The following is a 27,738-nucleotide window of genomic DNA, read 5'->3' on the forward strand; positions in this document are numbered from 1 at the left end:
GTTCCGTACGGATGTGTGTACGTTGGAACTTATTTCGCACCGTACGTAGCCAACAGTGCTAATTGGAGGTGCGGGGGAAGGACAACAAACTTTTTTCTCCCCCTGTTTTGCATGGGATTCCTCCTCCCCATAGCTAAAAACAAACTCACAATGTAACTGGTATCGGCCAAACGAGATCGCAGTGTTGAAAAATGACCTGCAAATTACTCAATTGGAATTAGAAGCGGCAACATCGTCCCCCCCCCACGCCCCCCCCCCCCCCCACTATGGCGAAAACTTGGCAGGACCCTCCTCAGAATGAGTCTTGAGGCTCGGTGATACTTTCCTGGCTAAGCAAGCATACCATGCATAACACTTGGCGTATTTTGTTATTTAATTCAGTCTGGTTCATGCTATGTACCTGCAATGCAATCGAGGCAAGATTCAGTGTGGGGTTTGAATGATGGGTGGGGAGCGGCCGTATCCTTGTGCATGTTCTGCTTTGAATTTTTTTTTTCCAACTCGGGAGCAAAGGAGGAGCTGGAACAAAGTGCAATGCCGATAAGAGTTCAAGCGTTCGCGCGTTTCACTTCGCGACATTTTTATTTCGTGTGCAGTAATCACAGCAAACATTCCGTTGAGCAATTCCCGTGACAACGTTAACAGCTCTTGCATGTTGCCAAAAGGCAATTTTAACTCTCGAAATTTTTTTTTTAGCAAATTCATCGGGGAGGGGAAGAGAAGTCCAACGCCTTGTTCCCGTCGGCGTCTCTCTGCGAGCTCTTACCGAGAGCGGACACCGAGGTGTGGACGAGTCTCGGTATACCGCGAGCATCGGAGCTACGTGGCGTGTGAACGGCATCTTGTGCCACGGCAGGTGGTGGCACGAGTATGTGATGAAGCGGCTTTTGACATCCCCACATGTCCTTCCCACTTACCACCTGTCCATCACGGCTTCCAACCGCAGACAGAGTTGATTAATGTTTGACGTCTCGGTGGGTATCTGGCATCTTAATTTTCGTCGTGTGCTGCCATTGATGTTTACCTCATCCGAGACCCAAACCACCGCACCACCTCCCCCTTGGCCTTGGCATTCCTCGAAGCAACTGGCGTGATGACCATCGACCGCATCGGAACAACATCGACGGGCCGATGCGCGCATCTCCTCCGTGAATGGAAAATTACAGACGATTGCCACGGCAGTTTGACTGTGGCCATGCTACTCCCACTATGGACCGTACAGTAAACTACTGCTGTCTGCGCTCCTTCAACGCAGGAGGAAAACTACACAAACTCCATTTGCTCTAATTTCTGTTGGCTTCATTGATGTACTTTATTTGTCTTTTGCTTTAGGTGTCGTTTGTGACCCAGGTCACTGTAGGAAAATGCGACTCGCATGCTGGTCTCGTTGATCCTCACCTGGTTGAAGGAGACAGACTTGAACGTGACCAACAATGCGGAATATGTCACCTGAGCAGGTGCAGAAGTAATAATCCCCGGACAGATGCAGAACTTAGCCACTGTGAACACTTATCGTAAAGCGCTGCTCACAGGTGGGTTAAGCCCTTCACCGGACCGGGACGCCTTCGCTCGAATTGAATAGCAACTCTTAATTCCGTCTAAGTTGGTTGTGAATGCAGCTGCTGGCTTCTGGACGCGGCGAGTTGTGCATACCAGCCGTGTGCCCTTGGGAGATCACTCACCGTGGACACGAGTTCACGCAGAGACCCATAGACTCGCACAGAGACCCATAGACACACAGATCCATAGACTTGCACAGAGACCCATAGACTCGCACAGAGACCCATAGACTCGCACAGAGACCCATAGACTCGCGCAGAGACCCATAGACCCACACAGGGTTAGTAGCGCTATCGATCCACCTTTTAGTGTACATTTTATTGCACCTGTTGCTCCTAACAATGTTTAAACGAGGACTTGAATAGTGTTTGCAGGTAACGACAGTCGTCACCTACATGCACATCGTTTGCAATTGCCGTGATACTTTTTTGGGTAAACACTCTCACAACTTGCGCGCGGAACGACCAACGCCGTCGCTCACTCGTGACTGCGTTGTTTCGTCGTCGATCGCACGATCGTGCCGTGCGAGGAACGCGACCCTTGCACCGCGTCTCCCGTCCGCTACGGTGGGTCGGTGGCACTCCCGACGCCGCCGGTTCGATTCGCGGGCCCCCGGCCCCCACCGGAGTTCCCCGCGCCCGTCACCAAGCCACACCGGCCGGCGTGGTGAAGTACGGCCAGGCGAAAATCCCCCACGGCTCGCGTCGTCCACGGGGGACTTTCGGTCCGGCAGTGGGTTGACAGAGGGCCGTCGTTATCATTGGAATAGCTTCTCCGGGGTCGTTTCGTGCCACAGTACCCAGCTCACTAGTGCTAAGCAGGCATTGTGTAAATCGAGTGCGTGCGTGCGGTTGTTTAATTATTATCCCCTTTGGCCACCGCATGGCTTCTGTGCAGATGATTTTGTGCCAAATTAATGTCTGCGCAGATTAAAACAACAACGAAAATCTCCAAATTAAAATGCAAGGCTGGTGTCCGATTAGCGCGGTTGGCTACGTACGGTGCGAAAGAAGTTCAACACACACGTCCCTTCTGTTAGTGACGTCTCAAAGCACTTCAGTGCATTCTCTGTAAGCTCGTGCAATCCTTCAAACGATAGACCTCAACCAATTAAAAATCACCTGAGGTACGGCTATTTGCCCCCATCCCGCCCCCAACCTCGTTTGCGTATACAAACACAAACGAGGTTGAGAGTTTACGAACAAAATGTACGACGCACGTTCAATAATCCACGTGGGCGCCGCCTGCTGCCGCGTTTTGCGTTGGCGAGTTCAATGTCGCTGGCTGACGGCACAGAGGACCGTGACACTGAAGTCTGAAGTAAAGATTCCGATTCTGTGACGATTCCTGGCTCGCGGTTCAACAAAGCCGGGGACTGAACCCGGAGGGGTTTGTCCAAAAATACGGTGCAGATGATGGGCCCTTTGCAGCGTCCCGCAAAGATTCCCGTAAAGATCTTGCAAAGCCCGCAGCCGTTTGATAAGCGGGCGCGAGGAGACGGAGCGAAGCTGCGGCACGCTTTGCCGGCGGTCGCCTTCGGTGGGTTTCATCCGAGGGCCAGTGGTAATCCCTGGCAATGTGATTTTTCTTAGAAACGCAGTCGCAAATCACCTTGCCAGGAACCCTCCGGCCCTCGGCGTAGCTTCGGGTGTCTTCGCACACCGCCCACGGGAAACGAAACCCAACTGGAACATTCTTGGTGGCGTTTTTTTTGTTAAGACGACGTTTCGAGATGTTTTGCATGCTTTTCAGACGTGGCGGACTTTTGTTTTAATCGCGGAGACTTAGTGGTGGTGTGGGAGGGGGAACACGACATGCAAGTTTTTTTCCGTGGCGCACAGTAAAACGTTGCGACCGTGGCGTCGAATGGACCGTGGAGCAGATGCGTCGTGAGTTGGCGCCGCGCAGGACGAATGGTCCACTCCTCAGACACTGCGCGAATCTCGGCACCAGCAGTGGCAGCAGTAGCAGCTTGGCCTTGTCAGAGAAGCGCGGGGCTACGCAGCGCGCCCGACGCCGGAGACCACGTTCGTCAAAGTTAATTGGATACCGCGCGCGGATCACCGTGGCCCACTCTGTCGACTCGCTGTACTAGTCTGGAATCGCCGAGCGTGCCAGGGTGATACAATTATGGCGCGGCGCCTCGGGAAAGGTGCCAGACCAAAGGTCGACGCTGATCGGCGCTCGTCAACGCGATGGGAAGATTTTGGGCCAAGGGGCACCCATCGGTTAACTCCTCCCCCCTCCCCCCCGGGTAGTGGTTGACGTGGGGGGGCGGGGGGGCGGGGGGAGAGTTAACCGATGGGTGCCCCTTGGCCCCAAATCTTAGCATCGCGTTGACGAGCGCCGATCAGCGTCGGTTCGAGCGTGCCGATACCAACTCCACCCAGTCGGTGAACTCAGGGGTGCTACGACGACCAGAAGTTGTTAACGACCTCGCCTGGTGCACAGGCACAGGCGAGGTCACGTGGATTTTTCTCCAGGCCCTTCGGCTTTTCCCTCCGCATTTACAATCGACATCACGCGTTTAGAGTATTAAGGCTGCTGCTATAAATGATAAGCCACTAAGTTGATGCTTTCATCTGTGATGGCGTGGTCGCTGCTGAAAAAAAGCTTTCATAGCTCGGTGGGTAAAATGTTTTAAAATTGTTTTAGTTTAAACGTGAATGCTTTAGATGGCAACAACCGCCACGATGGAGGGAACTGGTAGAACGGGATAGCGCGCCAGTCACGTGAGTTGCCACTGCTCGTGCCACGATTACGGCCAGGAGCCTGGGAGCTCGAGCTATCGGCTCGGTTGTGAGGTAATATCCCAGTTGGGGGTTGGCTCAGCCCATCATCATCATCATCCTTCCCAGGTCTATATATCAACGTTGATGATAGGCTCGCCCCCCCCCCCCCCGCCACGGGAATGTGGAATTTCCACCAGCAGCTCTGCAGGACTGTAGATAGGAGTTGAGCACCAGTGCCTCAATGTTCATTTAAGCAGGAATTCACTTTGGCTCCGTCTCCGAGCGATGGGTTTATTTTGCTGTTATGAGCAAACGCACAGGACTCTAGGCTTCAGCATTAATAGGCCTGCATACATTTTTAGAGCCTCTCTGGGAGGCACTGAAATTAAACTTCTCGCAGTGTGAAATGCATGTGTTCGTGGGAATGTTAGAATTTGCATGCTTACCACTTGCATGGCCTTTACAATTGGTGATTGGATCATCGTTTATGTTCACATTTGATCAGATTTTGTTCCATTTTGTCCATTTCCTCTTCTTGCCTAATCCAGTCACATTCCTTTCCAGAAGTTATAATATATTTATATATACACAGTATATATTTACAAGCTTAAGTGCAGTTTACCTTTTTTTACTCGGCCTTAATCACATTGTACTGTATTAACTTATCGTCATATTCAGTTGGCTTTTGTTACATTTAAACGCTTTTAAAATATCGCGTTATTAAATTTTTCTTGATGTGGCCCAGGTCGCCGTGGCGATGGCAGTGCCTTGTGGGTCTCGGTGAACAAAAAAAAACCGCATTCGTCAATAATACATTGGCCTTAAATATAAAAATAAGTATTCAAAAGGTGACGTTTTGGGCAATGGCCCTTCATCAGCAGCACTGCTGCTGCGAAGGGCCATTGTTGAGTGGTTTTGTTACTTGTGCTTCTGCACCACCACCAACGCAGTGTCACCCAACAACGCGCCTCAATGGATGAACTTAATCTCCCGGCTAATTCGAGACCACAACAACAACAGCCACCGTCCGCCGCTAAGTGGCGGTGACGTCACCAAGGCGCCTGTGCCAGGCCAGGTACACTCCGAGGCCACGCGAAGTGTCAAAAGCTCGCTGGCGGGAGGTCACGGGACAGACCCAGATGCCGTGGGGGTTGACTGACTGGGAGACGCAGGCACACCCGCCCGCACGCACGCTGCAGAGACGCCGCTTTTGAAGCGAGTGCTGTCGTTAATTCAGTCCCGCAGATGGCATGGCGCTCGTGATATCGTTTCCCCCACACAGTCGAAGGAATGCACTGTTCATCGGGCCCACTCTGCAATGCAGCAGCGGCGGCGGCGGCAGACGTTTTTCAACAGTCGGCTTGGGTGAATATACCTTGCTGATGAGTCCCCGTGTGGACAAAACCGGTCAACCAGACTCGTCTGTCGCCACAATCACTGCTGCCTGTCAGTCGGTCACATTGGCTCTAACGCATTGTGATGGGGACCTCAGACAAGAGGAGGGACCGCAATGCAGTTCTACCAGAACTGCTGATGGCTTTGGCATAACACACAGAGGCTGCGTTGCTTCTTACACGAGCATTTATTTTCTTGCGCGTCGGGCAGACAGTGAAGCGTCGCCATTTCATTTGGCCCTCCGCCCACCCTCCGTTGGAAAGTGTGAATTAAATTGTCCACATCGGGTATGTTTGGTCGGATGAAGCGTCAGATTTGCGCCACGATGGCTAGGAGATGTTAACTACCTCGCCCGGCATGCAGGAAGGCCTGGGTTCGATCCTGATCTTGATGCCTGCTGTCTATTTGGAGTTTGCTTGTCTCTTCTCTCCCTGTGGTCGTGTAGATTTTCTCCAGATCCTCTGGGTTTTCCCTCCACATTTAGAACCAACATCACACGTTTAGAGTATTTGGCTGCTATACATTTCCACGTGGTGATGATGATAAGCTGCTTCTTTAACCTATCATTTGTGATTGCCAGGTCACTTCTGAAAAAGAGCTATTTATCTCAGTGGGCCTTACCTCGTAAAATACAAATAGTTTAGTATAGTTTTAGGCTTATGGCCCACCAGGACACACAATGCCTTGCAAAGGGCTCACCGCCAAAAACAAACAAACGGAGAAGACACGAAGAGGTCCCTTCGTTCCGGTTCAGTTTCTCCGTCGGCCCCGCTCAGTCACCTGGTGTGCAGGCCCTTGATGCCCCCCCCCCCCTCTGGGGAGGGGGTCCCCATGGGCAGGGCCCCCCTACACGGCATTCCAAACGGAGCGGTGAGGGCAGCCACCTGTCTCCCGCTAAGGGTATTTTTTTTCTCGTCGCGCTTTTGAAAGTAATTCCGCTAATTCCGACCGACGGCACGCACGGTCGTTGCACCGCTCTCTCTCTCTCTGCCTCCCTCTGCCTCACCCGTCTCCGCTATTGGAATGTGCCACCCTTGCGTGCGTTATGGCTGAACGCCGTCAAACGCCGTTTGCGTCACGCAGGCCATGATTTTTTTTTTCTGCGGCGGGGGACCGCTCCTATTTCAAAGAGTCGGCCGCTCGGGAGAGTCTCGCGGCAGCTGCACCCCGGGAAAAAAAAAAAATCCCACCCACTGCCTACCAAACTCCGCTTAAGCGCCGTACGCACCCTAATGCAATAATGGTCAGCGTGCATTCTCGTTGTGATTCCTCTGCCGGCTCGCCCGTGAGAGGGTCGCCGAACCCTCCAGACTCTTATTCACGAGTGTCCTGCCGAGTATTTTTGCAGTCGGGGGTGGGATGGGGAGAATGCGATGCTGCTGCTGCTGCTGCTCCTGCTGCTGTGTGTGATCACAGTTGAGTGATTTGCAGTGAAATAGAATTCAGCATTGATGTTGTTTGCCGGTTATGCTCTGTGTGTGAGTGTGTGGGTTTTTTTAAAATACAGAAAGAAACCTTGAACCTGGTGGAAACTCGCGCAGAACAGTGGAGTTAGAGAAGACACAAATTCCGCGTGGAAAGGTGCCGGAGGTCGGGAATCACACCCAGGTGCTTCTCGCTGCGAGATATAAAGTGTTCCCACTGCACCACACTGCCCCCCTTGCTGCAGTGGCTATTGCGCTCTTATCAGGAACGTACTGTATATATTGTGTCCGTGCGTGTCTAGGCACAGTACGAGACTGTACTCTATTCGTCTGTTGTTAATGTGGACGGGTGGCTCGGCGGTGGAGCGAGTGGGAACGGCGCAGAGTTCATGCCCTGCTTGGGATCGGTTCACTCAGCCCGTTGCCCTGCTTGGGATCGGTTCACTCAGCCCGTTGCCCTGCTTGGGATCAGTTGACTCAGCCCGTCACCCTGCTTGGGATCGGTTGACTCAGCCCGTCGCCCTGCTTGGGATCGGTTCACTCAGTCCGTCGCCCTGCTTGGGATCAGTTGACTCAGCCCGTTGCCCTGCTTGGGATCAGTTGACTCAGCCCGTCGCCCTGCTTGGGATCGGTTCACTCAGCCCGTCGCCCTGCTTGGGATCGGTTCACTCAGTCCGTCGCCCTGCTTGGGATCGGTTGACTCACTCCATCGCCCTGCTTGGGATCGGTGGACTCAGCCCGTTGCCCTGCTTGGGATCGGTTCACTCAGCCCATTGCCCTGCTTGGGATTGGTTGACTCAGCCCGTTGCCCTGCTTGGGATCGGTTCACTCAGCCCGTTGCCCTGCTTGGGATCAGTTGACTCAGCCCGTTGCCCTGCTTGGGATCGGTTCACTCAGTCCGTCGCCCTGCTTGGGATCGGTTGACTCAGCCCGTTGCCCTGCTTGGGATCGGTGGACTCAGCCCGTTGCCCTGCTTGGGATCAGTTGACTCAGCCCGTTGCCCTGCTTGGGATCGGTGGACTCAGCCCGTCGCCCTTCTTTTCACGGTCGGTAAATGAGTACAAATCTCCGGGAAGAAGTCAACAGTGGTTCAGCTATGACTAGGATAGACTCGCCCCTGCCATAGGAACGAGGAATTTCTACCACTGGCTCCGCTGGGTTACAATGGGAGATGAGCACCGACAACGTCTCTCAGCGCTCGTTCAATCGCTCTGACTGCAGCGGCCGATTTAAATGTATTTTCCCTTGACGAGGAATCGCGCGCACCATCGAACCAAGCGGGGCTTGCTACGGTGACGATGTTGTAAACGTTGTTTAACACGGGAGGCGTGCAGCTGTGCATGCAAGCAGCGCCGTCTATAATTGGCGCCGCGCCTCTTCGGGAGACGTATAAATGAATTAATGACCATGTCGCAGCGAACGCTCAGTTTCCATGGCCACCCCGTGGTGACCGTTGCTTTGAATTTAGCATTAAAACCCACCGCGCTCGCTCAATAACAACGTCGACCTTCTGTGAAGCCCTAATTAAAAGTTGATATCTCAGGAGCGGATATCGGACAGAATCCCACTTGGGTTGGCTAGTTGCGGGAAACAAGCCACCATGGCGTGCGCTGAAACATTTCCTGTAACAGCCTCGAGCACAAAGCTCCCTTTCCAAATGGCATGCCTGTAACAACCTTACCTGGCTTCCAAACTGTAGTCAGTTATTAACCGATGCATAACTGAAAGGGTCGAACCCGGGCTCCTCTGGATTGCAAGTCTGTTGCGCTGCTTACCACTGCACCACCGCTGTGCCAGCGAAACGGAACTTGGCGGCGGGGCGGGGGGGAACACTTCAACTTCGCCTGAGCCGTTAACGCCGCGATGTACGGTGTGGCACGGGAATAGCTTTACACGCCAACGAAAAGCTACATTGGATGTTTGCAAATTGTCCAACTCTCGTGTGTGTGTGTGCACTGTAATGTGGGAGCGGTGGTGTGGCGGTTAGTGCTTGGCGCTACGAACCCAGCGACCCAGGTTTGATTCCCGCTTACGGCCAACAACGGTGACGATTATCTAAACCGCTCCTGGGCCTCCCCGAGGTCAACTCAGCTTCAAATGAGAGTACCTAGTACAGCGTGTAAATATCGCCATGAGGGAGACAAAGGCAGCCGGGCACGGTGCTGGCCACCCACCCCCTCGTTTAGCCTGCCGGCCTTCATAGGTGCTGCTACTCGCTAACAGCACTTGCTCTAACAGTCTGTGAAGGCTACGCGGGTCGTCTTTGTGTGTGCACTGTCTCGAATTCGGGGTGACGCGACCGACGAGTGATACGCGAGCAAGTTATCACGGGCGAATCGGCGCTTTCCTGGGAGATACAGCTGGATCATTCCGAACGGCAATTTCCGGAGCCGTTTCCCCCCCCCCCCCCCCGATAGGACGAGCCTGCGTATGCCCCTTGGTGCCGCATGCGGTATCAAGCACATTCACCAAAATAATAGGACCACAACAGCAGGGCAGTTCTTCAGGAAGCGCCGATGGTTTTTGCATAACGCACGGGGCGGGCATGCCTTCTGCGCCTGTGCGCACGGTTTTCGAGCGTGTCGATTGAAACTTACGATGCGCAAATGATGTTACCAGCTCCACTCGGTGATGCGGCGGTGGGTGGCAGGGTGTGGGCAATGCAATTTCGCGTAAATGCCCTCGTATCTGCCGCAACGAGCGCGACGTTGCTTCAACAGGGACGGGCGGTTGCCATGCACTTGGCCGGGACACTGCGGTAATGCGTGCGGAATCTAATTTGCCACACTCTGTCCCAGCCGTCCGAGGGCCTCTTATCAGCGAGACGCCCAAACAAACCAAAAAAACGTCGACGTGTTTTGTTGGGCGTCTCGGACACGGGATATGCGCGAGCGAGGTTTGAACGTAATTGCGCGGCCACTTTGATCGCCGATCGCGCCGTTGCAATGCGATATCCCCGCAGCGGCGGCTCTACCGTGATGCCGCTCGACGCCGTTTTGCTCGCCGCTAATAGCCTGTTTACCCGCGGAGATGGAATCGTTCCGCGGAGCGGCGTGGGTTTTCACGGCCGATGCGGCGATCCCTGGTTTGTGCCCGGGTTCGGCACGCGCGGCGGTGGCTGTCGCGGTGGCATTGTGCCGACGTTGTCATTAAAACCCCGCCGTCCACGAATATTGTCACGTTGGTGCGATTGTATTTGTGTCGAATGTACGTCGATGTTTGAGTCTATCGTGAAAAGTCTCGAGCCAGCGGTGTGTTTGGTTGACGCATTGGACACATATATTATTATATAATATAATAAAAAATAACATCTGTGTAAACATGACAGTCTTGTTGGGTGGTGGAGGGTTCACGACAAGAATGTTGCCATAAAATCCACGATCCGGCCAGGCCTCATGCCGTCGCTGAACGTGGGCCCGAACTCGTCACCCGCGCGCCCTTTGAGGGTTTTTGTTGACGTCGTTGCCAAGAAGGGATCGACCACACGTTGCGGCGCGCCACTCCTCGCGTGGGAGGGGACCTCTTACATCAAGGTGGTGGTGCGCAGGAGAGGCGCTCCCTGCCCAGACGCGCCGTCGGTTTTTTTTTTAAATCTCTCGGCTCACGTTATTCTCCCGACTCCTCCCGTTTTGCGAGCCTCCTGGAGCCAGGCACGAGGCGCACGCTCCAGAGCCCTCGGCCTTCCTGCGCCCGCCCTGCGCCCGCCCTGCGCCGGCGAGCCGACCTGCAAAGCGAGAACAAAACGCTGGAGATAAAAGCGTAGGAATGCGGCGCACGTGTTCCGCATTAGCGGCACCTCGCCACTCGCTCGGCCGCCAGATCGCCAGAGCGGGCTGGCGGGCGGGTGGGCGTGGCACAGGCACGTCGGGAACGGCCTGCGCCGGAAAGAAATGAAACACACGAACGGGCGACGGGCGTCTCTTCAGTACGTCTCCTCCGTAGGTCCCATCTCTCTCTGTGTAAACCGCGAGCGTGTTTGCGTACACTAACCCGATGGGGGGGGGGGGTCGCGTAAGAAACACCGCAATTTTAGTTTTACGTGGAGAGACCCGGGCATAGGGAATGGGTGACTTATCGTCCGCTCGTCCTGTCTCGCGACTCTCCACGCCGCCGCTAACGATGAGGATGCGCGCCGGAGAGAGACAACGGTCGCTCCGTCAAGCGGGCCTTCGTTACCGTGGCATCCGACCGCGGCGGCGGCGGCGGTGACGGGTGGTGGTCGTGGCGATACCTGCCAAGGGCTATAAACGGTTGACGAAAAATGTACTGGCACAAATACTCGGCCAGACTTGAGGGGAGGACCAATCACGTGACGGCTTGGCAGTTAATCGTTCACCGTTGGATTTTTTCCACTGAAACGTTCATCATCGCACGGGGGAAATGAGTTGTCAACTCTGCTTTTTTGCGAAACGGGGCATAATTGTTCGTGAGCAGCGAGAAACGATTTCATCCTTTGAGTAATTATCAAGTATTTCTGAATCATACAGTGGCGTCTGTCCATCTATTGATACTGCAAAATGGTTTTGAACGCGCAGCGCGTGGGATGGCGTAAGAAAGCCAGGATACATCAAACACCTTCTAACTCAAATGTTTGGTTTTACAAACACCCGAGCGTACCATTGTTTATCCCAACGTGTTTCTCGCACTCCCCCCCCCCCCCCTTAGCTACAGTTGTTTTGTGAACAAGTGTGCAGGCACCTGCGAGGCCCTAAAACCACAACCCTTGCCTGCATGCCCCAAGATCCCCCAGAGAGAGATATCTCAACATTCGTGAGGCGTTGAGGCATTGTCCCGGAAACGTGGCGGTCGTCGTAGATTTCCGTCCGCGCATCGACTTCATTTGTATGAACGCCTTCTCGTCCCGAGCCGCGTGTCCGTTTGAGAGCACCGCAGCGCACGTTATGAGAGCAAAGCGCGCCAGCACAGGGCCGCTGTCTCCGCTCGGCAGCGAGGCCCGCACACGTCTCACACGAGCCGCGAAACTCGCGCGGCCGGTCTCGGCGGAGAACGGGAACCTGAGCGATCGAGTCCAGAGGTCCCCTTGCGGTGCCGTCGCATCCGCGGCCCGGCGGCTCGACTGCGGGGGGGCGACGCGCCGCGCTCACGGTGGAGGAGTTGTTTTGGGACCCCGGCTCCGGAGGGAAAGTTTTCTGGATCCGGGCGTCCCCCAGCCCCCCGGCAAGCAAGCGGCACGGCTGCGGTGCCCTTGAGGGGCGGTTTTTACCGATCCGAGCCGGTGTCGGCCGCGTGACCCACCCCCCCCGGATCTCTCGGTCGTCCCGGAGGCCCGGAGGGTAGTCTAAACAACCGAGGCGCTCCCCGTTGTAAACAAAGCGACGGATCTGGGTGGCGGATCTTGGGGAAAATATTTTTTTAACGAAAAAAATGTGCGAGCGGATTAAGACGTGTCGCCTCTTGAGCGGACGCTTCGCCTGCGCGAGAGATTATGAAGTTTGGCAGCGGCTGGTTCCTTTCATGAGGCGTTGCTGGGATTTGACGCCGCGAGCGATGGGTGTGACGCACAAAGTGGCCACGTTTTATATTTGTTCCCAAAGACAAAGATCCGCCGTATAGCCTCAACGGACTGTTCAGGGAAAGTGCTGTGAGTGAGTGAGTAGCACCTATGAAGGCAGGCACTGTGGCACACGAGGCGGTGGGTGGCCAGCACCATGCCCAGCCACCTTTGTCTCCCCAGTGGCGACGTTTACACATCGCACCAGGTACTCGTTTGAGGCCGCGTGGACCTCGGAGAAGCCTATGACCAGTTCAGATAATCGTCACCGGTGTTGGTAACCATTTGCGGAAAATCGAACGGGGTCGACAGGTTCGTGGCGCAGCATGCTAACTGCTGCGCCACCCACTGCTCCCCTGTTTGTTCCCACATACATACACGCATGCAACCAGTGTACACGCACCCAGTCCGCGTACACGCACACACCCTGCGTACACGCACGCAACGCCACATACACGCACGCAACGCCAAGAAGACTCAGCCAGATATCAGGGTCTGATCGCGCATCCAGTATCAGGCTTACTTATGTTACGATTTGCGGTTCAAGCCGCAACTTTGTATACAGCTCCCAAGTTGCTACCGTACCGCAATGTATCGCAAATGAGTATGGCCGTCCGATCCTTCACCCCGGAAAGTCTCGCCGAGTCTCAAGACTCTTCTTCAGGAGGGTCCTGCCAGGTGTTCAGAGTCGTCGGCGGTTGCCGCTACCGTGTCTGTGTGCGTGATTCGAATCGAGTAGTTTGCCGGTAACTCTTCTGCATTGGTATATTTGGCCAATGCCAGTTCCATTGTATGGTGTGTGGTGTATGTGTGTTTAGCTATGGGAGGAACTTGGGAGGAAACCCGTGCAGAACAGGGAGAGAGCATACAAACTTCCATAATCCAAAATTGTTTTGGGTTAGATGGCGTCAATTTCGCGATCTAACCCAGAACAACCTGTTTTACGGATGATATTGGTCACAAAAGCCTACGTATTCTTAGTTTTTTCGGTAAAGTCACGTTGAAGAGAAACAACAAAATAATAATATATATATAAAACAATTAAAAATTCTCACGACGTTTCGACCATAACTCAAACGGTCGTCTTCAGGTGTGATGCGAACCAACACACCTGAAGACGACCGTTTGAGTTATGGTCGAAACGTCGTGAGAATTTTTTATTGTTTATATATATTTTATTATTTTGTTGTTTCTCTTCAACGTGACTTTACCGAAAAAACTAAGAATATGAATTACTGCAGTCACGAAAGCTTTAAATCAAAATTTAAAAGCCTACGTGTTAAACTGAGCATGCAAACTCCACGCAGAAAAGCACCCGCGTCGGGAATTGAACCCATGCAATCCTTGCTGTGATGCAGAAGTAAGCGGAGTCCAGTGAACGAGCTTGCCGATTTGTTAAGAGGTTTTAAATAAAGATAACTTCCCACAGCCGTCAGTCCATGCTATACGGTGGTAAATTTCCCAGGGATTTCATTTGCTGTAAAGTTGATGTTAAATCCTTGCAAATAAGTTACAATTAGTGTTTCCGCCCCCCCCGTTTTAGCAGTGTCCAAGTATGCCAAGTGCCCTTTGTAAAAAATGTTGCTTCGGGATATATTTCAGTGAACGTTTCGTAACATTGCTTTGACAAGTGACCGTGTGCAAGTGCTGCTTGGCTGTGATTAAACTCGATTTTAACCGCAGCATATTTACAGACGAATATCGTGAATGGAAAAGTTCGTGCTCGACGTAATTGCAAGCGTCGTCAAACTCGCGATGTACGGCGGGATGGCACGCTTTGGCAACAGCGCTTCTGCTGCTGCTGCTGCTCAGGATGAGTCAACCGCACCGCACACACTGCCTGTCGGACCCGTGGGCGCACCACCAAGTCTTAAACAAACATCGCCCTCATCATTGCCCCCCCTACCGCCAGACCGATGGCCCAGGTCACACTCGTCCCTTTCACGCGGAGTTCTCACCGTGGTCCTCACTGTGGTCAAACAAAATCAACTTTTGAAAAACCTTTTTCTTCATCGCGATCATCGCGCGCGTATATTGCCTCGCCTGCGCGTTATGCCACCTCCAGCGTGCCGCGCATCGACCAACAAAAGGAATTTCTTGCCGACACATCTACAAGCCCGCCGCTCCCTTACTACCGAGCTGTGCAAACAAATCTAAACCTGGCAGCCTCCGAACACGCAAAGAGCTCGATCGTTGCAGCGCCACGCGCGCGGGCCCCGTCAGTAACACGAAGACCTGTATCTAAATACTACAGATCTAGCCATCAATAACAAGAATACCTGTCTCTAAATACTACAGATCTAGCCGTAAATAACACGAAGACATGTCTCTAAATACTACAGATCTAGCCATCAATAACAAGAAGACCCGTCTCTAAATACTACAGATCTCGTCCTCAATAACACGAAGACCTGTCCCTAAATACTACAGAAGAAGAATACCCATCTCTAAATACTACAGATCTAGCCGTCAATAACACGAAGACATGTCTCTAAATACTACAGATCTAGCCGTCAATAACACGAAGACATGTATCTAAATACTACAGATCTAGCCATCAATAACAAGAAGACCCGTCTCTAAATACTACAGATCTAGCCATCAATAACACGAATACCTGTCTATAAATACTACGAATCTAGCCATCAATAACAAGAATACCCGTCTCTAAATACTACAGATCTAGCCGTCAATAACACGAAGACATGTCTCTAAATACTACAGATCTCGTCCTCAATAACACGAAGACCTGTCCCTAAATACAACAGAAGAAGACTACCCATCTCTAAATACTACAGATCTAGCCGTCAATAACACGAAGACATGGCTCTAAATACTACAGATCTAGCCGTCAATAACACGAAGACATGTATCTAAATACTACAGATCTAGCCATCAATAACACGAATACCTGTCTCTAAATACTACAAATCTAGCCATCAATAACAAGAATACCCGTCTCTAAATACTACAGATATATCCATCAATAACAAGAAGACCTGTCGGTAAATACTACAGATCTAGCCATCAATAACACGAAGACATGTCTCTAAATACTACAGATCTAGCCATCAATAACACAAAGACATGTCTCTAAATACTACAGATCTAGCCATCAATAACACGAAGACATGTCTCTAAATACTACAGATCTAGCCATCAATAACAAGCATACCCGTCTCTAAATACTACAGATATATCCATCAATAACAAGAAGACCTGTCTCTAAATACTACAGATCTAGCCGTCAATAACACAAAGACATGTCTCTAAATACTACAGATCTAGCCATCAATAACACGAAGACCTGTCTCTAAATACTACAGATCTAGCCATCAATAACAAGAATACCTGTCTCTAAATACTACAGATCTAGCCGTCAATGACACGAAGACATGTCTCTAAATAATACAGATCTAGCCGTCAATAACAATACCCGTCTCTAAATACTACAGATCTAGCCATCAATAACAAGAAGACCCGTCTCTAAATACTACAGATCTAGCCGTCAATAACACGAAGACATGTCTCTAAATACTACATATCTCGCCATCAATAACAAGAATACCTGCCTCTAAATCCTACAGATCTCGCCATCAATAATAAGAATACCTGTCTCTAAATACTACAGATCTAGCCGTCAATAACACGAAGACGTGTCTCTAAATACTACAGATCTAGCCGTCAAAAACACAAAGACATGTCTCTAAATACTACAGATCTAGCCGTCAATAACAAGAATACCTGTCTCTAAACACTACAGATCTAGCCATCAATAACAAGAAGACCTGTCTGTAAATACTACAGATCTAGCCATCAATAACAAGAATACCCATCTCTAAATACTACAGATCTAGCCGTCAATAACAAGAATACCTGTCTCGAAATACTACAGATCTAGCCATCAATGACACGAAGACATGTCTCTAAATACTACAGATCTAGCCATCAATAACACAAAGACATGTCTCTAAATACTACAGATCTAGCCATCAATAACAAGAATACCTGTCTCTAAATACTACAGATCTAGCCATCAATAACACGAAGACCTGTCTCTAAATACTACAGATCTAGCCATCAATAACACGAAGATCTGTATCTAAATACTACAGATATAGCCGTCAATAACAAGAATACCTGTATGTAAATACTACAGATCTAGCTGTCAATAACAAGACCCGTCTCTAAATACTACAGATCTATCCATCAATAACGCAAAGACATGTCTCTAAATACTACAGATCTAGCTATCAATAACAAGAATACCCATCTCTAAATACTATAGATATATCCATCAATAACAAGACCTGTCGGTAAATACTACAGAACTAGCCATCAATAACGCGAAGACATGTCTCTAAATACTACAGATCTGGCCATCAATAACACGAAGACATGTCTCTATTTACTACAGATCTAGCCGTCAATAACAAGAATACCCGTCTCTAAATACTACAGATCTAGCCGTCAATAACACGAAGACCTGTCTCTAAATACTACAGATCTAGCCATCAATAACAAGAATACCTGTCTCTAAATACTACAGATCTAGCCATCAATGACACGAAGACATGTCTCTAAATACTACAGATCTAGCCATCAATAACACAAAGACATGTCTCTAAATACTACAGATCTAGCCATCAATAACAAGAAGACCCGTCTCTAAATACTACAGATCTAGCCGTCAATAACAAGAATACCTGTCTCTAAATACTACAGATCTAGCCATCAATAACACGAAGACCTGTCTCTAAATACTACAGATCTAGCCATCAATAACACGAAGATCTGTATCTAAATACTACAGATATAGCCGTCAATAACAAGAATACCTGTATGTAAATACTACAGATCTAGCTGTCAATAACAAGACCCGTCTCTAAATACTACAGATCTATCCATCAATAACGCAAATACATGTCTCTAAATACTACAGATCTAGCTATCAATAACAAGAATACCCATCTCTAAATACTATAGATATATCCATCAATAACAAGACCTGTCGGTAAATACTACAGAACTAGCCATCAATAACGCGAAGACATGTCTCTAAATACTACAGATCTGGCCATCAATAACACGAAGACATGTCTCTATTTACTACAGATCTAGCCGTCAATAACAAGAATACCCGTCTCTAAATACTATAGATATATCCATCAATAACACGAAGACATGTCTCTAAATACTACAGATCTAGCCGTCAATAACAAGAATACCCGTCTCTAAATACTATAGATATATCCATTAATAACACGAAGACCTGTCTCTAAATACTACAGATCTAGCCATCAATAGCAAGAATACCCGTCTCTAAATACTACAGATCTCGCCATCAATAACAAGAATACCAGTCTCTAAATACTACAGATCTAGCCATCAATAACACAAAGACATGTCTCTAAATACTACAGATCTAGCCGTCAATAACAAGAATACCCGTCTCTAAATACTACAGATCTATCCATCAATAGCAAGAATACCTGTCTCTAAATCCTACAGATCTCGCCAACAACAAGAATACCAGTCTCTAAATACTACAGATCTAGCCATCAATAACACGAAGACATGTCTCTAAATACTACAGATCTAGCCGTCAATAACAAGAATACCCGTCTCTAAATACTACAGATCTAGCCATCAATAACAAGAATACCTGTCTCTAAATCCTACAGATCTCACCATCAATAACAAGAAGACCTGTATCTAAATACTACAGATCTAGCCATCAATAACACAAAGACATGTCTCTAAATACTACAGATCTAGCCGTCAATAACAAGAAGACATGTCTCTAAATACTACAGATCTAGCCATCAATAACAAGAAGACCCGTCTCTAAATACTACAGATCTAGCCGTCAATAACACGAAGACATGTCTCTAAATACTACAGATCTAGCCATCAATAACACGAAGACATGTCTCTAAATACTACAGAGCTACCGTCAATAACAAGAAGATATGTCTCTAAATACTACAGATCTATCCGTCAATGACAAGAAGATCCGTCTCTACTACAGATCTAGCCATCAATAACACAAAGACATGTCTCTAAATACTACAGAGCTACCGTCAATAACAAGAAGATATGTCTCTAAATACTACAGATCTAGCCATCAATAACAAGAATACCCGTCTCTAAATACTACAGATCTATCCGTCAATAACAAGAAGATCTGTCTCTAAATACTACAGATCTATCCGTCAATGACAAGAAGATCTGTCTCTACTACAGATCTAGCCATCAATAACACAAAGACATGTCTCTAAATACTACAGAGCTACCGTCAATAACAAGAAGAAATGTCTCTAAATACTACAGATCTAGCCATCAATAACAAGAATACCCATCTCTAAATACTACAGATCTATCCAGCAATGACAAGAAGATATGTCTCTAAATACTACAGATCTAGCCATCAATAACACGAAGACCTGTATCTAAATACTACAGATCTAGCCATCAATAACACGAAGACATGTCTCTAAATACTACAGATCTAGCCATCAATAACACGAAGACATGTCTCTAAATACTACAGATCTAGCCATCAATAACACGAAGACATGTCTCTAAATACTACAGATCTAGCCATCAATAACACGAAGACATGTCTCTAAATACTACAGATCTAGCCATCAATAACACGAAGACATGTCTCTAAATACTACAGAGCTACCGTCAATAACAAGAAGATGTGTCTCTAAACACTACAGATCTATCCGTCAATGACAAGAAGATCTGTCTCTACTACAGATCTAGCCATCAATAACACAAAGACATGTCTCTAAATACTACAGAGCTACCGTCAATAACAAGAAGAACTGTCTCTAAACACTACAGATCTATCCATCAATGACAAGAAGATATGTCTCTACTACAGATCTAGCCATCAATAACAAGAAGATCTGTCTGTACTACAGATCTAGCCGTCAATAACAAGAAGATCTGTCTCTACTACAGATCTAGCTGTCAATAACGACAGGGAACTTCCTGGAGTGGCTCGGAAACACAATTTCAACGACAGCTGCCACCACCAGCACGAGCAGTCAGTCTCTACCCAGACACCACGAGCAGTCAGACTCTAGCCAGACACCACGAGCAGTCAGACTCTAGCCAGACACCACGAGCAGTGAGACTCTACCCAGACACCACGAGCAGTGAGACTCTACCCAGACACTACGAGCAGTCAGACTCTAGTCAGACACCACGAGCAGTCAGACTCTAGTCAGACACCACGAGCAGTCAGACTCTAGCCAGACACCACGAGCAGTGAGACTCTAGCCAGACACCACGAGCAGTCAGACTCTAGCCAGACACCACGAGCAGTCAGACTCTAGCCAGACACCACGAGCAGTGAGACTCTAGCCAGACACCACGAGCAGTCAGACATCACGAGCAGTGAGACTCTAGCCAGACACCACGAGCAGTGAGACTCTAGCCAGACACCACGAGCAGTGAGACTCTAGCCAGACACCACGAGCAGTCTGACTCTACCCAGACACCACGAGCAGTGAGACTCTAGCCAGACACCACGAGCAGTGAGACTCTAGCCAGACACCACGAGCAGTGAGACTCTACCCAGACACCACGAGCAGTGAGACTCTAGCCAGACACCACGAGCAGTGAGACTCTACCCAGACACTACGAGCAGTCAGACTCTAGCCAGACACCACGAGCAGTGAGACTCTAGTCAGACACCACGAGCAGTGAGACTCTACCCAGACACCACGAGCAGTGAGACTCTACCCAGACACTACGAGCAGTCAGACTCTAGCCAGACACCACGAGCAGTCAGACACCACGAGCAGTGAGACTCTACCCAGACACCACGAGCAGTGAGACTCTACCCAGACACCACGAGCAGTCAGTCTCTAGCCAGACACCACGAGCAGTGAGACTCTACCCAGACACCACGAGCAGTCAGACTCTACCCAGACACCACGAGCAGTGAGACTCTAGCCAGACACCACGAGCAGTGAGACTCTAGCCAGACACCACGAGCAGTGAGACTCTACCCAGACACCACGAGCAGTGAGACTCTAGCCAGACACCACGAGCAGTGAGACTCTACCCAGACACTACGAGCAGTCAGACACCACGAGCAGTGAGACTCTAGCCAGACACCACGAGCAGTCAGACTCTAGCCAGACACCACAAGCAGTGAGACTCTACCCAGACACCACGAGCAGTGAGACTCTAGCCAGACACCACGAGCAGTGAGACTCTAGCCAGACACCACGAGCAGTCAGACTCTACCCAGACACCACGAGCAGTGAGACTCTACCCAGACACCACGAGCAGTCAGACTCTAGCCAGACACCACGAGCAGTGAGGCTCTACCCAGACACCACGAGCAGTCAGACTCTAGCCAGACACTACGAGCAGTCAGACACCACGAGCAGTGAGACTCTACCCAGACACCACGAGCAGTGAGACTCTAGCCAGACACCACGAGCAGTCAGACTCTAGCCAGACACCACGAGCAGTGAGACTCTACCCAGACACCACGAGCAGTGAGACTCTAGCCAGACACCACGAGCAGTGAGACTCTACCCAGACACTACGAGCAGTCAGACACCACGAGCAGTGAGACTCTAGCCAGACACCACGAGCAGTCAGACTCTAGCCAGACACCACAAGCAGTGAGACTCTACCCAGACACCACGAGCAGTGAGACTCTAGCCAGACACCACGAGCAGTCAGACTCTACCCAGACACCACGAGCAGTCAGACTCTAGCCAGACACCACGAGCAGTGAGACTCTACCCAGACACCACGAGCAGTGAGACTCTACCCAGACACCACGAGCAGTCAGACTCTACCCAGACACTACGAGCAGTGAGACTCTACCCAGACACCACGAGCAGTCAGACTCTACCCAGACACCACGAGCAGTGAGACTCTAGCCAGACACCACGAGCAGTGAGACTCTACCCAGACACCACGAGCAGTGAGACTCTACCCAGACACTACGAGCAGTCAGACACCACGAGCAGTGAGACTCTAGCCAGACACCACGAGCAGTCAGACTCTAGCCAGACACCACAAGCAGTGAGACTCTACCCAGACACCACGAGCAGTGAGACTCTAGCCAGACACCACGAGCAGTCAGACTCTAGCCAGACACCACGAGCAGTCTGACTCTAGCCAGACACCACGAGCAGTGAGACTCTACCCAGACACTACGAGCAGTCAGACACCACGAGCAGTGAGACTCTAGCCAGACACCACGAGCAGTCAGACTCTAACCAGACATCACGTGCAGTGAGACTCTAGCCAGACACCACGAGCAGTGAGACTCTAGCCAGACACCACGAGCAGTGAGACTCTAGCCAGACATCACGAGCAGTCAGACTCTACCCAGACACCACGAGCAGTCAGACTCTACCCAGACACTACGAGCAGTCAGACACCACGAGCAGTGAGACTCTAGCCAGACACCACGAGCAGTGAGACTCTACCCAGACACCACGAGCAGTGAGACTCTAGCCAGACACTACGAGCAGTCAGACTCTACCCAGACACCACGAGCAGTGAGACTCTACCCAGACACCACGAGCAGTGAGACTCTAGCCAGACACCACGAGCAGTGAGACTCTAGCCAGACACTACGAGCAGTCAGACTCTAGCCAGACACCACGAGCAGTGAGACTCTAGCCAGACACCACGAGCAGTGAGACTCTAGCCAGACATCACGAGCAGTGAGACTCTACCCAGACACCACGAGCAGTCAGTCTCTAGCCAGACACCACGAGCAGTGAGACTCTACCCAGACACCACGAGCAGTGAGACTCTAGCCAGACACCACGAGCAGTGAGACTCTACCCAGACACTACGAGCAGTCAGACACCACGAGCAGTGAGACTCTACCCAGACACCACGAGCAGTCAGACACCACGAGCAGTCAGACTCTACCCAGACACCACGAGCAGTGAGACTCTAGCCAGACACCACGAGCAGTCAGACTCTAGCCAGACACCACGAGCAGTCAGACTCTAGCCAGACATCACGAGCAGTCAGACTCTAGCCAGACATCACGAGCAGTGAGACTCTACCCAGACACCACGAGCAGTCAGACTCTAGCCAGACACCACGAGCAGTGAGACTCTAGCCAGACACCACGAGCAGTGAGACTCTACCCAGACACCACGAGCAGTGAGACTCTAGCCAGACACCACGAGCAGTCAGACTCTAGCCAGACACCACGAGCAGTGAGACTCTAGCCAGACACCACGAGCAGTGAGACTCTAGCCAGACACCACGAGCAGTGAGACTCTACCCAGACACCACGAGCAGTCAGACACCACGAGCAGTGAGACTCTAGCCAGACACCACGAGCAGTCAGACTCTAGCCAGACACCACAAGCAGTGAGACTCTAGCCAGACACCACGAGCAGTGAGACTCTAGCCAGACACCACAAGCAGTGAGACTCTAGCCAGACATCACGAGTAGTCAGACACCACGAGCAGTGAGACTCTAGCCAGACACCACGAGCAGTGAGACTCTAGCCAGACACCACGAGCAGTGAGACTCTAGCCAGACACCACGAGCAGTGAGACTCTAGCCAGACACCACGAGCAGCGAGACTCTACCCAGACACCACGAGCAGTGAGACTCTAGCCAGACACCACGAGCAGTCAGACTCTAGCCAGACATCACGAGCAGTGAGACTCTACCCAGACACCACGAGCAGTGAGACTCTAGCCAGACACCACGAGCAGTGAGGCTCTACCCAGACACCACGAGCAGTGAGACTCTAGCCAGACACCACGAGCAGTGAGACTCTACCCAGACACCACGAGCAGTGAGACTCTACCCAGACACCACGAGCAGTCTGACTCTAGCCAGACATCACGAGCAGTCAGACTCTAGCCAGACATCACGAGCAGTCAGACTCTAGTCAGACACCACGAGCAGTGAGACTCTACCCAGACACCACGAGCAGTCTGACTCTAGCCAGACATCACGAGCAGTGAGACTCTACCCAGACACCACGAGCAGTGAGACTCTAGCCAGACACCACGAGCAGTGAGACTCTAGCCAGACACCACGAGCAGTTAGACTCTAGCCAGACACTACGAGCAGTGAGACTCTACCCAGACACCACGAGCAGTCAGACTCTAGCCAGACACCACGAGCAGTCTGACTCTAGCCAGACACCACGAGCAGTCAGACTCTAGCCAGACATCACGAGCAGTGAGACTCTACCCAGACACCACAAGCAGTGAGCCTCTACCCAGACACCACGAGCAGTCAGACTCTAGCCAGACACCACGAGCAGTGAGACTCTACCCAGACACCACGAGCAGTGAGACTCTAGCCAGACACCACGAGCAGTGAGACTCTACCCAGACACCACGAGCAGTGAGACTCTACCCAGACACCACGAGCAGTGAGACTCTAGCCAGACACCACGAGCAGTCAGACTCTAGCCAGACATCACGAGCAGTCAGACTCTAGCCAGACACCACGAGCAGTGAGACTCTACCCAGACACCACGAGCAGTCAGACTCTAGCCAGACACCACGAGCAGTGAGACTCTAGCCAGACACCACGAGCAGTGAGACTCTAGCCAGACACCACGAGCAGTCAGACTCTAGCCAGACACCACGAGCAGTGAGACTCTACCCAGACACCACAAGCAGTGAGACTCTACCCAGACACCACGAGCAGTCTGACTCTAGCCAGACACCACGAGCAGTGAGACTCTACCCAGACACCACGAGCAGTGAGACTCTAGCCAGACACCACGAGCAGTGAGACTCTACCCAGACACCACAAGCAGTGAGACTCTACCCAGACACCACGAGCAGTGAGACTCTAGCCAGACACCACGAGCAGTCAGACTCTAGCCAGACACCACGAGCAGTGAGACTCTACCCAGACACCACGAGCAGTCAGACTCTAGCCAGACACCACAAGCAGTGAGACTCTAGCCAGACACCACGAGCAGTGAGACTCTAGCCAGACACCACGAGCAGTCTGACTCTAGCCAGACACCACGAGCAGTGAGACTCTACCCAGACACCACGAGCAGTCAGACTCTAGCCAGACACCACAAGCAGTGAGACTCTACCCAGACACCACAAGCAGTGAGACTCTACCCAGACACCACGAGCAGTGAGACTCTAGCCAGACACCACGAGCAGTGAGACTCTAGCCAGACACCACGAGCAGTCAGACTCTAGCCAGACACCACGAGCAGTCAGACACCATGAGCAGTGAGACTCTAGCCAGACATCACGAGCAGTCAGACGCTACCCAGACACCACGAGCAGTCAGACTCTAGCCAGACACCATGAGCAGTGAGACTCTACCCAGACATCACGAGCAGTGAGACTCTACCCAGACACCACGAGCAGTCAGACTCTAGCCAGACATCACGAGCAGTGAGACTCTAGCCAGACAGCACGAGCAGTGAGACTCTAGCCAGACACGAGCAGTGAGACTCTACCCAGACACCACGAGCAGTCAGACGCTACCCAGACACCACGAGCAGTCAGACACCACGAGCAGTAAGACTCTACCCAGACACCACGAGCAGTCAGACGCTACCCAGACATCGGCGCCGGTGTGCTTGGTGCTCCGTGCGAGACGGTAACGCAGAAGCCCCTGGCAGGAGAATTTGCATCACAAGGGTTTTTTGGTTTTCACGGAAGCCTTTGATTTCGGCCATTAACGCCGCATCATCCGAGCTTCATGGTGCAGTTATTTAGGTTCGGGGGGGGGGACTTTTGTTACGCGCCGTGACAAGTCACCCACGGGTTCCCCTCGTCAATAATAACGTCGTCGAATTTTCTGTTTTTCCCCCCCGCAAGGTTATCCATCGTTTTACGCGACCCGCGGGATGTTGCCCACGCATTCTGCGCAGCAAATTATTCACATTTTGGGCTTAAGATTGAATGAGGCTTTGATGGGCAAAGGTGAATTCGTGCACCGTGCACTCTGGGCTGCTCCGGTCGGTGCGGAGAGCGCGCGGGGAGCAATCCACGCCGAACGGAGCGGGAGAGGTGGAAACACCCACCACCAACACTGCCCTGCTTCCACAACACGCAGCTCATCAGCGAGCCCATCACTACCACCACCACACTGCACGGTTTCTACTACACGCAGCTCACCAGCGAGCCCATCACCACCACCACACTGCACGGTTTCTACTACACAGCTCATCAGCGAGCCCATCACCACCACCACACTGCACGGTTTTCACTACACGCAGCTCATCAGCGAGCCCATCACCACCATCACCACCACCACACTGCACGGTTTCTACTACACACAGCTCATCAGCGAGCCCATCACCACCACACTGCACGGTTTCTACTACACACAGCTCATCAGCGAGTCCATCACCACCACCACACTGCACGGTTTCTACTACACAGCTCATCAGCGAGCCCATCACCACCACCACACTGCACGGTTTCTACTACACGCAGCTCATCAGCGAGCCCATCACCACCACCACACTGCACGGTTTCTACTACACAGCTCATCAACGAGCCCATCACCACCACACTGCACGGTTTCTACTACACACAGCTCATCAGCGAGCCCATCACCACCACTGCCCTGCGTGGCTTTCCAACTTCCTCAGAACCAATGAGCAGCACGAACCACGGGAGATGAGGAGAGTCCCAACTTGACGGGTGGAGAACCCTCCTCCCCCCTCCCCTCCACTCTCCTCCCCTCCCCTCTCCTCCCCTCCCCTCCACTCTCCTCCCGTCTCCTCCCCTCCCTCGCTCCCTCCCGAGTGCGCCTGTGGCTACAAAAACTCAAAACCGTTGAGGAGCAAAGAACTTCACGCTGCCCCACACCTATACACGTGAAGGCAGTGGTGGATGCGTGTGTATATGGGTGTTGTTGCATGGGAGCCAGCGAGTGGGTGAGCGAATCTGTGAGTCACCGACTCTCAGACAAAGCAATCAATCGGCTAAATCACTGAGAACTGAATCTCAAATCGTCGCTCCTCATTCGCCCTACGACATCATCATCATCATCAGCGCAGAGTGATTATTGGTGGGCAGGAAAAGTGGCCGGCCACAGTTGTTGTCACAGTTTATCCTGAAGTGTTTAGCGGCCTCTCGCAATCCGAGAGCATCCTTCCTCGCGAGGCCACGTGCTGCGTATTTCCTCACCCTCAAGTCCCAGCCACTTTGGGGGTCTCAACTTTTGTCTGTGGGCCTGGCTCTTTTCCCTGGGAACGACTCCGTTTGTACGGGGACAAAGCGCGTGAAGAAAGTACCCACGGAGTTCGCGACGCGTCCCAATGTCGGACCACGGAGCCTGGGCAATTGTTGGCGCCGCTTGCGGCTGCGTTGGCTTACCCCGACCCCGCGCGCGGCCGCCCCAAAGTGACCGCCCGCAGCGTTGCGGATCCCACCGGCAGCAGCGCGCCGCTCTGCACTTTGCGCGAGTGGCGGCGCTAAATGACAAACGACATGGCCCGTGTCGTTGTCCTTACGACGACGCTAGTCACCCCCCAAGCGTTCCGAACCCACCGACCGTTAAACGCACTTTCGTGCAGCGCGTGGTAGTTCGGGGGGGGGGGGGGGAGAAAAAATTATAATCCTCCCGCCTGCAGGAGTTCTGCATCCCTTTGCCTTTGTGCAGGGCCCGCCAGGTGGCCCGTTGTTTGAAACCCGCGGTGTTGTGGCCGGAAAAACTCTTTTTCCCCGTAACGGCGGGCGCATTATCTCGTCACGGATCGCCATCGGCAGCAGCGCCCGGACTGCCGCGCTGTTGACGGCAAGCGGCCGTGCTTCCGCGTCCGACACATGTCGCACGCCAACAAAAACCCTCCTTCCTGCCACCGGTGAAGATAAATTCGTCCACTCAGCCGGTCGTTTATATTTCCGGTGAGGTCGACGATTGACCCTGACGATGCTGCTTCTGCGCTGCCAAGAGAAGGGCCCCCCCCCATCGCCCACTGCATCGCCCGACACGCGCGTGTTCTTGCGAGGATGCACGCGTGTTCTTGCGAGGATGCACGCGTGTTCCTGCGAGGGTGCACGCGTGTTCCTGCGAGGGTGCACGCGTGTTCCTGCGAGGGTGCGCGCGAGCGAGCGGAGGTTATTGACGAACGCGTCGGGTTTGGTT

At 51.8% G+C, this 27,738-nt stretch overlaps 1 long non-coding RNA gene across 1 annotated transcript in view; it reads right to left on the minus strand.

Annotated features, from left to right (window-relative positions):
• Positions 1-4,569: 4,569 nt before the first annotated feature.
• LOC142931187 (uncharacterized) overlaps positions 4,570-27,738 on the minus strand; it is a 32,035-nt gene continuing 8,866 nt past the window's right edge. The window contains exon 2 of the long non-coding RNA XR_012947171.1: positions 4,570-10,835. This is a non-coding gene — a long non-coding RNA (uncharacterized LOC142931187). The remainder of the gene's footprint in view (positions 10,836-27,738) is intronic.

The sequence above is a fragment of the Petromyzon marinus genome, chromosome 1 (genome assembly GCF_048934315.1).
Source record: "Petromyzon marinus isolate PM22_M1 ecotype Great Lakes invasive population chromosome 1, UKy_Petmar_22M1.pri1.0, whole genome shotgun sequence".
NCBI lineage: Eukaryota > Metazoa > Chordata > Hyperoartia > Petromyzontiformes > Petromyzontidae > Petromyzon > Petromyzon marinus.